This window comes from Astatotilapia calliptera, chromosome 12 (assembly GCF_964374335.1).
Source record: "Astatotilapia calliptera chromosome 12, fAstCal68.1, whole genome shotgun sequence".
In the NCBI taxonomy this organism is placed as follows: domain Eukaryota; kingdom Metazoa; phylum Chordata; class Actinopteri; order Cichliformes; family Cichlidae; genus Astatotilapia; species Astatotilapia calliptera.
The window spans coordinates 36149144-36162514 of NC_137433.1; positions in this window are offsets into that span (position 1 = coordinate 36149144).

A 13371-nucleotide genomic window follows, 5' to 3' on the forward strand; every position below is an offset into this window, starting at 1 on the left:
AATCGTGAAACAATCAGGCAGTAGCCATTTGTGTTTAGATCTGTAAATATGGCGCGGTACAAGTGCCAGACCATCGCTGGCACTCCAGCTGGGGCCACAGATGGTCTGGATTGGAGGCGAGGCGCAGGCAAACCGTTAGCTCCTCCGGCCCACACTGCACCGCACCTCCTCTGTCTCTGAGTGACAACTTCACTTTCGCGCTAACTTAGCCCGCATGCCCCACATTGGAAGCCAGGATTTGGTTAAAAAAAAAAAAAGAAAAAAGGAAAGGAAAGGAAAGGGAAAAAAACACTGACAGCTCCTGAATGGGAGCCCAGCCGACGAGCAGTCTTGCTGCAATCCGGCAGAGGGAACCAGGGGGAGGAAAAAGCCAGGCGAAGGAGAAGAGCAATGATGATCCTGCTATTTAAAGACACGATCAACCTAATTAACCTTGGGATGCCAATGACTAATTCTGAAGTGGCTGGTCCACCAGAAGAGAGCTGAGGTGGAGGCCTCATAAATCTTACTAATAAGAAGCACTTTCTCAAATACGAGGAACACAGGCACAGAGGCTTGTCATTATTTGGATTGAAAATACTAGACGCAGCGTTCATATCAGTCGTGCTGCGGGTGGAGGCGGCCGGTAATGTGGCAGAGATGGACTGTAATTCACCCGATGACAGCTGAGTAAATACAGAAACATTCAAAGAGACAAATAAGAATTCATTTCAAAGAGCTTTTGTCATTTGCCTGCACAAATAAATGATTGAAATAGAGACAAAATATACGCTTCATTTGCAGTAGGCAGAGTTGGGGGGGGTTTGGGGGCTGGGGGTGACGGTGGGGGTGTCCTTGAAGATGGAGCTATGAAAGAGATGAAAGGTTTATTTAATCTATTTCCAAGGTAAAATGATCTTCTGGGCGCTTTACTCCACACATTTGGTGCGGTGGATGTGAAAGCGGTACAAAGCCATTACAATGCCCTCAAGTCTATTAAACTGAATGACAGACGTTGTTTACAACCCCAACTGCTTCTGCAACCGCACCATTATCGCTGCATACTGATGCAAGCATCAACAGCAGGATTGGCTGTCATTACAAAAGGACAGCAGAGTGTCTCAGAGCAACGTTTACCAGAGTTTATAAAGGATTTGTAATCTGCTAATCACTGGATGGCAGGTTGCATTCATTGCATTCACCAGGATATCCAGAACATTACTGTCTGCTCAGCTGTATGAAGCCTCACTGTGACATCAACCGGTGCAGAGATCCAGCTAGCTCATTAACACCTACACAATACACTAGATGCTACAAAGACGTGCTGTACTTAAGCAATACAATGAAAGCTATTTCCATATATTGTGTCTTATCCAACTGTTTGCATAAAAAACATTTACAGCAAATCTGTGTTACTTTATGAGGATACCAAATCAGAAAACAGCCAGAAATGTGTTGGTAAATATCAAAATACAGCCATGATGTTCTTTAGAAAAAAAGGGGGTAATTACCCAAAAGTTTCCTGCAATTCATGAAATATTTACTTTCCTATGCTATGATTTTGTGTTCGATGCCATCAACTTGATAACTGGTGTACCAAAATGTTCTCAGCTATTTGGAGGTTAGGGTTAGGTACCTAAGCCTTGAACTAATCCAACCATGAGCATAAAAAATGTTTGAGTTATATCAGAAAAATAAAAATAAAAAGTACAAGACTGTGTACGTAACTACCCTAACCCTAACAGTGAAGAAGCTACTCGTCCTATAATGCATTGGAAATTCACAGCTTCTTAAATTTAATCAATTTTTATTATCGCTTTTTAAAATATATTTTATATGTAGTCCAGTTTTTGATTTGATACATTTCATTCCTGAGTACAATCACCACTTTCTCAAGTTTTCTCAATAAATATAATTAGTAATATAAAAAATAATAATAAAATTGTGGTTTTTATATTGGTTCATAACGCTGTAGTTTGTAGTAGGGCTATGCGATATGACCAAAATCTTATATCCCAATATCATCCCGATAACAATATAAATCACAATAATGTAACATTTTCTGTAAATTCTGTGAGTCTCGGGCAGCTCGACTTGCATGAAGTGTTTCCAGCTGGGCGTCGTGTAGCTGGAGTCGAGCGCTTTAACCGATGCATGAAACGATACATTTTTAGACATAAGTTGTAACGGCGCCGTTATCCATTACACGGCGTGCTGCGGGGAAAAGCCTGCTCTAACGTTTGAGTCTAAGGTTTATTTTTTAGCACCTGGCGGCTCTTTTTTACTTCTCATCCATAAAAAATACTCTGCATACTCTTTCACGTGATTCAGTTTATTTTGAAAGGTTTCAACAGGATCTTGAGCTTTATTGTGAAAGGTTTAAGTGGAAAATAAACAAGCGGACACGCCATGGTTTTACCGTCGTTGTTGCTAACGACAACGCATAAAAACAGGCGCTTGTCCGTCCGTAGTGTGGTTATATTAAATATAAGATAAAGAGAGAACTTTAGGAAATTAATATAGCCACTACAGCGACCATCAAAACAATGAAAAAATATTGCTGTAAACAGTTTATTTTGCGACACCACGAAACAAACGATAGCGTAAAATGAAACGATAGATGTTTTTATATCGTTATCCGATATATATCGTTATATCGAACAGCCCTAGCTCGTAGTGAGACTACTTTGGATGGTTACATTATTATGCCTCATTATCAAAATCCCAGTGAAAAGTATCAATGGGATTTTTACTTCCAGAACATCGTTGTTGTTCACATTATTATGCCTAATGTGTCAAATATATGTACAAAAAACAAAAGTGTTTACTTTATGAAAATCAGTCTTAATTAAAAGCATAACTATTCAGTGAAGTAACCTAAACTTTAAGCCTTCAACTCGACAGTGTCTTGACTCGTGTGCTATCAGTTAGGAGATCTAATTCTTCTTTTTGTTTTGTTTTGTTTTTTTTAAATAAATATCTGAACTTTAATTAGTTTAATCTATTTGGACTGATATTTAACTGTCTTTACATTTCTTTGTCATTCCTGTATTGCCAGGAATTTCCCTAACCTAGGGTTAGTGTTGGCTAATATCAGTCCTCACTGAGTTAATTAGCTGGATTTACATGACAACGATTTATTTATTTTTTGGTACTGGTTTTGTTGTCATGCACGGGGCTTCGGTAGAAACCATCGTACAAACACTGTTCAAAGTATTTTAATCCTGGTGTAAATGCAGTTTAAACATTTTCTCTGTGTTGTTTTCATTCATAATTCAAGAGTGCATAATGCGCTAAAGCTCACGTATGAAAGTACGCTGGTTTTAAAGTGCTTTAAATCACTTTTAAGTCCTCTTTTATGTGGTGCTGTTTATATGATTTAGTCAAATCCATTTACCTCTTACAGAAGTGCAGCTTCACATTCAACATTCAAATGCTTCACCTTTAACACAACATGCAGTCTGCTCCTGTGCCTACATGTTCTGCTCAGATATTTATGGGCGTCTAAATGCGTGTGAGCAGGTCTGCAGCGCCTTTGTTTCACAGCGGTAATAATGCCAGGGCCAGACCCAGCGTCCTTGCCCCTTCAGCCCTGTGAATACAAACCTAGGCAATGGAACTTTTTGTGCAACGTTAACTGTCACAACCCGCGGCGGTGGCTGGAAATGGCTTAACTAAACTGTCAGATCTAATAAAGCCAATAAAGGGATCAGATAAATGTTTATTACATAGTGGGAAAAGATCATTTCTGGACAGAAATTGAGGATGACCTTTCCGGATAATTCCTCGCTGCCTTTGCTCCCCCTCCTTCTGCTGGATAAATCACCGGGTCCCTTTTGTTTCACGGCTGATGGAGCCTTGCTGACGTGGGATTGTTAAAACCTCGCCAGCTCTTCTTTCTTTGTCTCCCCAATTACAGGAGCCCTCTGAGTCTGAATGCCACCTCACCACACAGACAGGGGCAGGCTGCTGTGCCCCTGCTGTTCCAACAGTCACAGGAGATGATAATATAATACCTGAGTCTAAGTGCAGATGGAGACTTGTTTTTTTATTGAATATCTCTCCACAGCATTAATGCTGTACAGGAAATGGTGCAGATAATGATCTCCAAACTGGTTTGCATGTCATAACATGAGCTTAGGTTGATATAAACACTTTAAAGCTGCATTAAATGTTGTTTTTTGGTCAAGAGGGAGTCAGCAGCATCTAAAAATGAAAACACTGACTTCACTAAAAATCTGTCTCTAACAATCTCAAACATGGCGTCTAACAAGATGCTTAACGTTGGCCTTCTGTACTACTGTATGGAAACTTTGAGTCTTTTACAAACACAATATGTCTCTTAACTCACACAAAAGACAAATATTGAGAACTGGCTTCCTTCATATGTGCCACAATATTGAAAAACGAGCACTGCTTACTTATATGCTGGATTCTTTATTAAAAGCTCCCTGAAAAAGCGCTTTATCAAAACAACAAACAGGGACTAGAAACAGATGTTTCTCTCACATGAGCTTCTCTTCACTGGCTTCCTGTTAAACCAAGAATTAAAATCCTTCCTCTCACACACAAATTTCGTATCTTAAAGACCTCGTAGTATCATTATTATCCTAATAGATCACTTTGCTCTCAGACTGCTTGTGTTTCATAGTATTTAAAAGTAGAATGGGAGGCAGAGCCTTCAGCTTTCGAGCCTGTTGTCCCAGCTCCCAGTTTAGATTCAGGAGACCGACACCCTCTTTTCCTTTAAGATTAGTCTTAAAACTTTCCTTTGGTAGAGCATATATATATTTATAACCCTCGTATAGCTGTGCTCGGACTGCTGGGGGACTTTCCATGGTGCAGTGAGCATTTTTCCCCTCTTTCCACTCCTAATGGATGCCACACTGCACACTATCAACTTCTGTCTTTACTTAATAACATGCTTTAATGCTTAAAAGGGAGTTCTTCCTCCCCACCCATGCAAACTCCTTGCTCATAGGGCTGTCTGATCATTACGGTTCCTTCCTATTATTTCCAACCATCACATTGTAGTTATTTTCTTTATACTTCATGAGGCTAAAGCCTGCGTAAAGAACCAAAGCAGCCAAGTAAAGACCAAGTTTTCAAAGTCAAACGGCATTAGATCTGAATTCATTATTAATGCAGAGGGGAGGTCGAACTTATGTTTCAAAACACTGTAAAATTCAACTCTTACCCACAAAAAAATCCCTACAATACTCATCAAATATGGATGACGACGCCTAGCCAGGAGCACCTGCACTTCACTGATTCACTGAACAGATGTGGCGTGATGAGATCAGGTTAGGGGGTGTTTGAAGATGCTTCCTTTCTGCCCCGATCCCCCTTATTTTCCTCTCACACACCCCGCTCCCCGCCCCTCCTTGGCCTGTCCTCTGAGCTACATGTGGCACGGTTGCCTACTGCTTCCTGTGACAAGCCAAGCTGTCCACTGACCACTTCATTTTTGATGTTGGCAGGCAAAACTCGAGGCGTGGCGGCCAATCCGCACACACACACGAACACACACTGAGTTCAAGGGAACATCATCCAAGAAGAAGAAGAGTTTCCAAATGACCAAACACAGGCTGCTTGATGAGTGTTTGCTTCGCCTCTTCTTTGTTTTCTCTGTCTTTTCTTCAGAAGTCCATCATTGTATCTCTGTTTATCTTTCATTTCCATTCTTCCTACCCCTGCTTTGTATTGATATTTGTATTTCTGTCTTTATTGGCTGTCCCGTTTTTCTTTCTCTGAGAAGTATTTTTATCTTTTTTTTCTGCTGCTTCTTTCTGTCTTTTTGTTTCCCTCCTGTTTTACCGTCTTTTATTGTTTTTGTTTAGGGTTTAACTTTCTCTTTACCTTGTCTGTCCAAAGTGTCTGTCTTTCTCTTTCCTTATAATCTCTGTGCTTAAAGTGTTTGTTCTTCACAGTCTTTCCTGCTTTAGTCCATCTTTCGCTCCTTCTTTTTCGCCATTTGCTTTCTCCATATTTGAAGTGTCTGTCCCTCCTTTTCTGACTTCACACCATCAGCCTTTATAGACTTTTGTCTTCTTTGGCTGTTCTTATACTGTCATTTTCTGCTTTGTTTTCCCTTCTATTTTTTGTCATCGTCTGTCTCTTCAATGTGTTTCTTATGCAGCTTCTTCTGCAGTCGCAGTCTTGCTTCACTCAGTATTTCACAAATTAAATCTTTGTCATTTCTATCCGGATTTTTAGAAATCTGATTATAGTGACTGAAGTTGTATAGTCACCTATAATTAGCATTTTAAACTAAACTAAAGGATCATGAACCCAGCAGGGCAGCTGCAACTGACCCCAAACATGCTTATCTGGCCTAAAACAGGGATTGTACTAAAAGAAAAAAGAAAAAATGAGATTTTAGAGCACGCTTTAGCATCCAGTGGGAGCTACCTGCATCCGCACGATCTGGTCTACTTAAGATCAAATTGTGCAGTGCGGCCCCATGAACTAAACTAAGTTTGACATCCTTGTACTAAGCAGTATCACTGGACTCCAACATTAGTTGTTTGGGGTCAGGATAAGAGGGCTTGATTGCTGCTATCCTGCTGGGTTCATGATCCTTGGAAGCAGGAGTAGAGAGGCTCTCAGTGTGTGTGTGTTCATAGCTATAGTGTGAGAGTATATGAGGCAGGAGGGCCTCACCCAGCCCATTAGATGTGCGCACTGGCCTGTGAGATGTTGTATCACTTTAATTAGTGGGGAGCTGTGGGCCACGGCAGCGTGAGGAGATGGGGAGAAGGTTGATCGTGTTTTAGTCATTGCCTAAAGCCACGGACCCACCTCCCCTCACCCCCACCCTGACTCCAACCCCTGCCACCCCCTCCTCCTCCTCCTCATCTAAAAAGCTTTGTCAAGCTTGACTTCCTCTCTGGACCTTTTGTCAAAGTGGCTGATAACAACATGACTGTTGTAATGTTTTGTTCTTTTGGGGTTTTTTTTTAAATTTATTTTTCATTTTAAGCCCTGTGGTCAGGAAAATCACCTTCATCATCTTCTATTCAGATCTTTTAATTTACACTGCAACATTTTTTTGTCTTTTCACATCGTTTTCTTTAATTGCACCCACATTTCCATACTAGGCGATCTCTAAGACCGCTCATTTAGCCATTCTGCCTCTGGCCTCTGAGAAAACTGGGCAAAACTTAAACGCTGTCACACCTTCTGAATACATTGGAAAGTAATGAACATTTTAGATAATTACGGCGAATCAGAGCACGCTGAATGCATCCTGGCAGTGAGCCAGCCCCCGCAGACGGTCAAAGATGGAGCCATAGAGAGCGGGAATGGGAATTCTGGGTAATTGGACTCCCATTGTAGGAGCTAATGAAGTGATGCGATTGAAAGGATGATTCTTTGCCATTGTCTTAAAAGTAATTCGACAGCTTGTAGCGTTTGACAGTTAATGTGAACAACAATAATTGTACAACATTTAAGCAAAACAACACAGTTTGCAAACACCGTGAAACCAAGCAGAAAATGAAAGCAGGTGTTCATAATTTTAACGTCGAAATAACTTTTCTTTTCTGAATTTCAATCTGCATCCTTCATTCTATTAAAAGTGAGTAAAAAGAAAATGGAAATTATGACGAGAGTGGCTGATTTTAATGTGCGTTCTTAACTTTGGTGCTTTCTATAATATAAAGTGACTGGGGCGTGATCGTGACAGGAACCTGCTGTAATGCATGTTGCAGTGATTTCATGTCAGAGGTCATGTTTAACAAACACGACATCAAACGGTGAAGATTGATGAAAATCATCGGACAATGGCTTCCTAATGGCCAGTGTCAGATCCCATGTTTCTCTCTGTTAGGGCTGGGCTGCCGCTGGCTGGATTGGATGGGAAATGGAGGGGGGGGGTAAGCAGGGAGGGACGGAGGTTATTGGTGGGTGGCGCTGAGGCTCTTTATTGCTGTCATAAAAGTTTACATGACTGCCATCTTTCACAATCCATGTTGACAGGACTTTTCAGAAAAAGCTTTTTGAAGCACAGAAAAAGAAAAGGAGAGCAGGTCGTACCGTTCTCTAGCCTTAGGTGCAACATATCCTTGTAATAGGAAAAGGAAAATATAGACTTATGGAAAATGAAATGAGCCACGAATGACCATAAGCGTGAAGACAATTACACCCTTTGGAAATCGTATATTTGTGAAGATAATTTCTTGTAGAGTCTGCGCGTTTGGACCCGGTGGGGTTACGGTTTCTTTTCTATGCTTGAACTCTCCTTGAACTTGGGATAAGCGTTGCCGGAGTGGGACGTGGCTATCTGGCCCTGCATCTGGTTATTTTAGCTCCAATTTGCTGCCTAATGCCACAATTACCCTGATCTATGGCTCGAGTCACCCCTTTAATGGCTTGGTGTCAAAATCAGCACATCTGTAGAAGCAAGGCCCTGAGAGCAAGTCCTGACTTTGCTCTACTTTGGACACTTTCCTGTCCTTCGACAGGCCTGAGACGATAAAGATTGGGCAGCAAAATCACAATAACACAGGAAATATTTGTGTAAACGGTTTGTGTATCATTAACTGTCTAAAGTTTTTAAAATGACTGTATTCATTTATTAAAGTATCAAAAAGGTTGATACAAACATAAAACCCAGTACAATAAAATCAAGTGAAAACAAGAGAACAAAGCCAATTTGAAAAGGTGGGTTTTGAGCAATGACTTTGTCCAAGAGTCCCAATGTGTTGGAGCATTAGCATAAATCAGGTTACATGACCAGAAGTGACACGTTTGTATGGGATCTCACTAATAACACAAACAAATCCACCATAAAGCTGCTATTTCCATGGAATGTGCGATTTGACATTTAAAATTTTGGACAAAAAGGGAAAAAATATTCACTTGAATAAAACAAACAGTAGCTAAACACAAGATCAAGCAACTTGCATCCCATTGTCTGACATCAGAGAATCTGCAACAAGTCTATCAAGGTAGCTCTCCATGATCAGCAACTATTTACAAGGACATTATATTCAAGGAAAATAAATCCAGATGTTGTTTTTTCTATATTAGCATTTAACATGCTAACTGAGCAGTCCACCATAACTAACAGTGTTAAGGTTAATAGTGTTAAGGTGGACGATAAAGAAACGTATTCTTGTAGATTACACAGAAAGTGTAATTTATGGTTCTGCAAAAGTGTCGTGGTTTCAAAAACCACAAACATGCTCCTGTGCAAACTGCAACTGCAAGTCACTGGACGCGGATGGACGAAAAAGTCGTCAAATGTTAAAAATACTGCATAAAAAGTACAGAAAGTGACTGCAGTGGAGACTTTTCACTGTTTTTAAACTCTCAGCTTCACGTCAGCTCTTTCTATGTAATAACTTGGCTCTCCTCCACAGCTGGCTGATGGACCAACAGCAGCACAAACAAGAGTAGTATCACATGTTTTTGACACTGCCTCCACTGACAACAAACACTCTCTGCAGGTGGACTGCCTTTGTACTACCCCCACCAAAGCATAAAACAAGCATAATTGTGACATTAGGCTACATTTTTACACATTATGACTATCTGCTTTAAAATTGGACCACATTAAAAGGTTGTAAACACCTTTTAAATGCAACCTTTTATAAACTGACAACCTTCCTCCAGTTGGATATAAAATGCTTAGCTCATACAGACACGTTTACACCTGTAACTGACGACACCTCGGTCACGGTGCTAATTCTGTAAAGCTTAATGAACTCGCTGCTCAGCTCTAACAACATGGTGCTGTGGAGAGATACTGCAGTGTGGAGAGAGTGACTCCACTTTGGCTGCCCAGAATCCTCTCTCAGCGATGAAAAGCAGCCCCCTGAAGTCCACTCCATCACGGCATGGCTCTCTGCCCTCGCTGTGGCGTGACTGGGACAAGGATGAGTGGCGGTAAAGGACAAACTCATGGACACCAGTTGGGCTCCCAGAACCAGCACACATTATTACCCCCAACAGAAGCCGAGTGAAGGCGGGAGCCAGGAGCCTGTCCTCGGCACAGCTTCGGTGGGAGATGCAAAAACAGATGGCCACCCCCAGCAAGACATTAGCAACAGAGATTTGAAAACATCTTGAAGCCCCTGTCGCCACACAGAGACTGCGGTCAGGAGGCTAATGTGTGAATAGTAAAACATCGCAGTTAACGGTAAAATGAGCTGCGATAAGAGCAACAGCTGTCCAAAATTACAAGTAACTGCACACTGCGATGTATTTACGCGGGTCTTCAGTGTAACATTCAAAAGGCCTTTGTCTGCATGGATGAGAGGACGCTATAGTTAAAACAAGGGAGAAGCTATTGAAATGAAACAAGCCAAATAAAACAGAAATTGCTGCATCATCAAGTATAAACTATTTATTGATATGCAGCCACATCAAAAGAAGGCACAATAAAACTGAAGTCTGCTTATTCAAAATGGATGTTCAGCAGGTGCCAAATTATGCTTCAGAAAAGCATTTTGTGTTCAAACAAAATCGTGTTTTTGTGCCCAGCCATTTATGATGTGCCATTACAGCCATCATGACCTGCCTGTGCTCCTTTGGATATCAGTGTAATTATATGTGTATATGCATATTAATATTATGAAATGCCCCAAGCACTCAAATTTTCTCATCCTATTAAGCGGCCCTTATCGGTTGTAATCATTCCCATAGATGTGGCGTGGAGGAGCCCTCTTATACTCGTACTTTAGGTGATAAACAGAAAACAACCCAGATTGTGCATGAGACCTTGTATTGGATATGAAATCTCTTCTCCAAGGTAACCTAGAAAAAGGGAGCTTTGTGCAAAAGGGTGTATTCTAACCAACCATCCTCCTTCCCTGACCCTAACCAAGGAGATTTTTCCCTAAACATGACCAAAGATCAAATCCAAATCAAGGTTAAATCCCAAATGTAGCCAGTGCCACCTATTCTGTCTCTCAAAGAGAAAATATTGCGAGGATATTATTTCAGCAGGGCGAGACAACTGCCTTTCAGTGAGGCATCTCCTGAGCCTGTAGGGTGGAGGAGGTGTCCACCTGATGGCAATACCTTAAGATGGTGATATCAACGGGTATAAGCCACTCAGTGGCTGTTACCACTTCAACATGTTGGGCTGTGCCGTTACAGAATTAGTGATATAAGAAAATTAAGATTGTGATTATATTAAGGCAGCACGGTGGCACGGTGGTTAGCACTGTTGCCGCACAGCAAGAAGGTCCTGAGTTCAATTCCACCATCAGGCCGGGGTCTTTCTGTGTGGAGTTTGCATGTTCTCCCCGTGTTTGCGTGGGTTCCCTCCGGGTACTCCGGCTTCCTCCCACTGTCCAAAGACATGCAGCTTGTGGGGATAGGTTAATTGGATAATCCAAATTGCCACTAGGTGTGAATGTGCGAGTGAACGTGAGTGCGAATGGTTGTCTGTCCCTGTGTGTTGGCCCTGCGACAGACTGGCGACCTGTCCAGGGTGTACCCTGCCCCTCGCCCTATGACAGCTGGGATAGGCTCCAGCGCCCCCCGCGACCCTGAAAAGGATAAGCGGAAGTGAATGGATGGATGGAAGATGTGATTATTGTGCCACGTGCTCTTATTTAGCCTGTCAACACTCCAGGAAAGTTCAAACTCATTCTCTGTCAGGGCCAGTTTAGTTCAGCTCCCATATATTAATTTATTTATTTATTCAGCCTACTGAATTATAATTAAGATTTTTTAAAAATCTAATATTTTTTCATAGTCTCTGAGTAATCGTGTTCAATAATTGTGATCTCAATAGTGACTTAATAAGTGATCGATAATCGATCGGACCTGTAAAATGACCACTGTATGTACAATATGAAGACATTTACCTGTTACTTTACCTACATTTACATACTGGAACCAAATAGACTTCCTCAGGAGCTGTGAACTGTAATGCGACATATTTAAAATTTAAATAATGACAACAAATGGATGGTGATTAATCTCATAGTTGAGAGCAAATCAACAGTTTCCTGTATTCTAAACACTCCTAGTAAAAATGCCAATTCATGTTGCCAGGTTTAATAATAATAATATTAGACAAAAACTAGAAAAAAGACGAATGATAATTCAGTTAAAACTGCAACAATTAACAACTATCCATCCGTTATGTTAACTGCTTCTCTAATCCAGGGTTGTGGGGGCAGCTGGAGCCCATCCCAGCTGTTATTATTATAGTTTAATTGGTTTCATCCACTTTTGGCCGCCTGAGTTTAAGATTTTTGGTTGGTGCTCAACAGAAAATAAAGAGTTTACAACCTCTTAAACCATATTCTTTGAAGGAGAGCCATCCATATAATGTCTGGAGAAGAGATTTTCTTTTGAAATTAAAGGTGAACAGATCACCACCGCCCTGATGCAAACATCCAAACAAGTGCTGCGGCAAGACGTGCACAAAAAAGACAGCAGAAAAAACAGAACCCAAGGTGACACGTATCATTGTCTGAAGTCCGGCGGTTGTTCAGCAGGGGCGATATTTGTCGCAGCGGTGTCAAGAGACTTGTGAACAGAGGGTTTGGCTATTCCTGGACATATTCTCCACACCTGCGCCCCGGAGTGCGCTGGGTTGGCATTTCAAACTTTATCACCTGTCACAAGAGAGAAACCGGCTGCTCTGGAGAGCACTGCACCCCACCGCCATCCTCCACGCTCCGCCTTTTAATTCACGAGACACCACACCTGTCCTTGGAAGTTGCGCTTGGAAAGAAAAGACAAAGATTTCCCCAGTGGGAGGGCTGGAGCTCTGTCTATGTTGCCTAATTGATTCGAAAGGCGTGACGTCATGTTGATCATGTAAAGCCAGAAGCTGCCTTTTCATATATCTATCCATTCGTATCAGCAAATAACATCCAACTTACCAGCATTATTCTCTCTACAGGCTTTCTGTCTCTTGTTATTGCCTCCTGAATCCTTTCATTTTTACTGCTGCAGGAACCAAATGTCCTCATAGGGATTATAATCCACAGGACTGCTGTCCTTTGCCGGTTATTAGGGTTATAAAACGATAACTGTACAATAGTCTTTGAAAAGAATGGATCCATTAACGTGATCTCTGATTGGAGCAGGAGGAAGGCTGAGTTCTTCCTGCTATCACATGACCCGCATCAGTTTACACAAACAAAGCTGAGGAAACGTCAGTGAAGAGGTAGTCAGCTGGGTTTAGGGTGCATATTAGCATCTTTATGTATAAAAGGTTGATGGCGAGATGATGGGATGGAGGCATCTGCAGCAGGAGGAAGCCTCCATAACCACAGGAACGTATATTTTATAAAGAGAAAAGGAGAGATGTGTGTATGTGGTGGCAGTCTCCCGGGGACACACTGATCAAGGTGACATGTCTCTCTGGTCTCCACAGGGGGTGTCTGGGCTCCAGAAGGCCATGGGTGTCACGACAGCAAA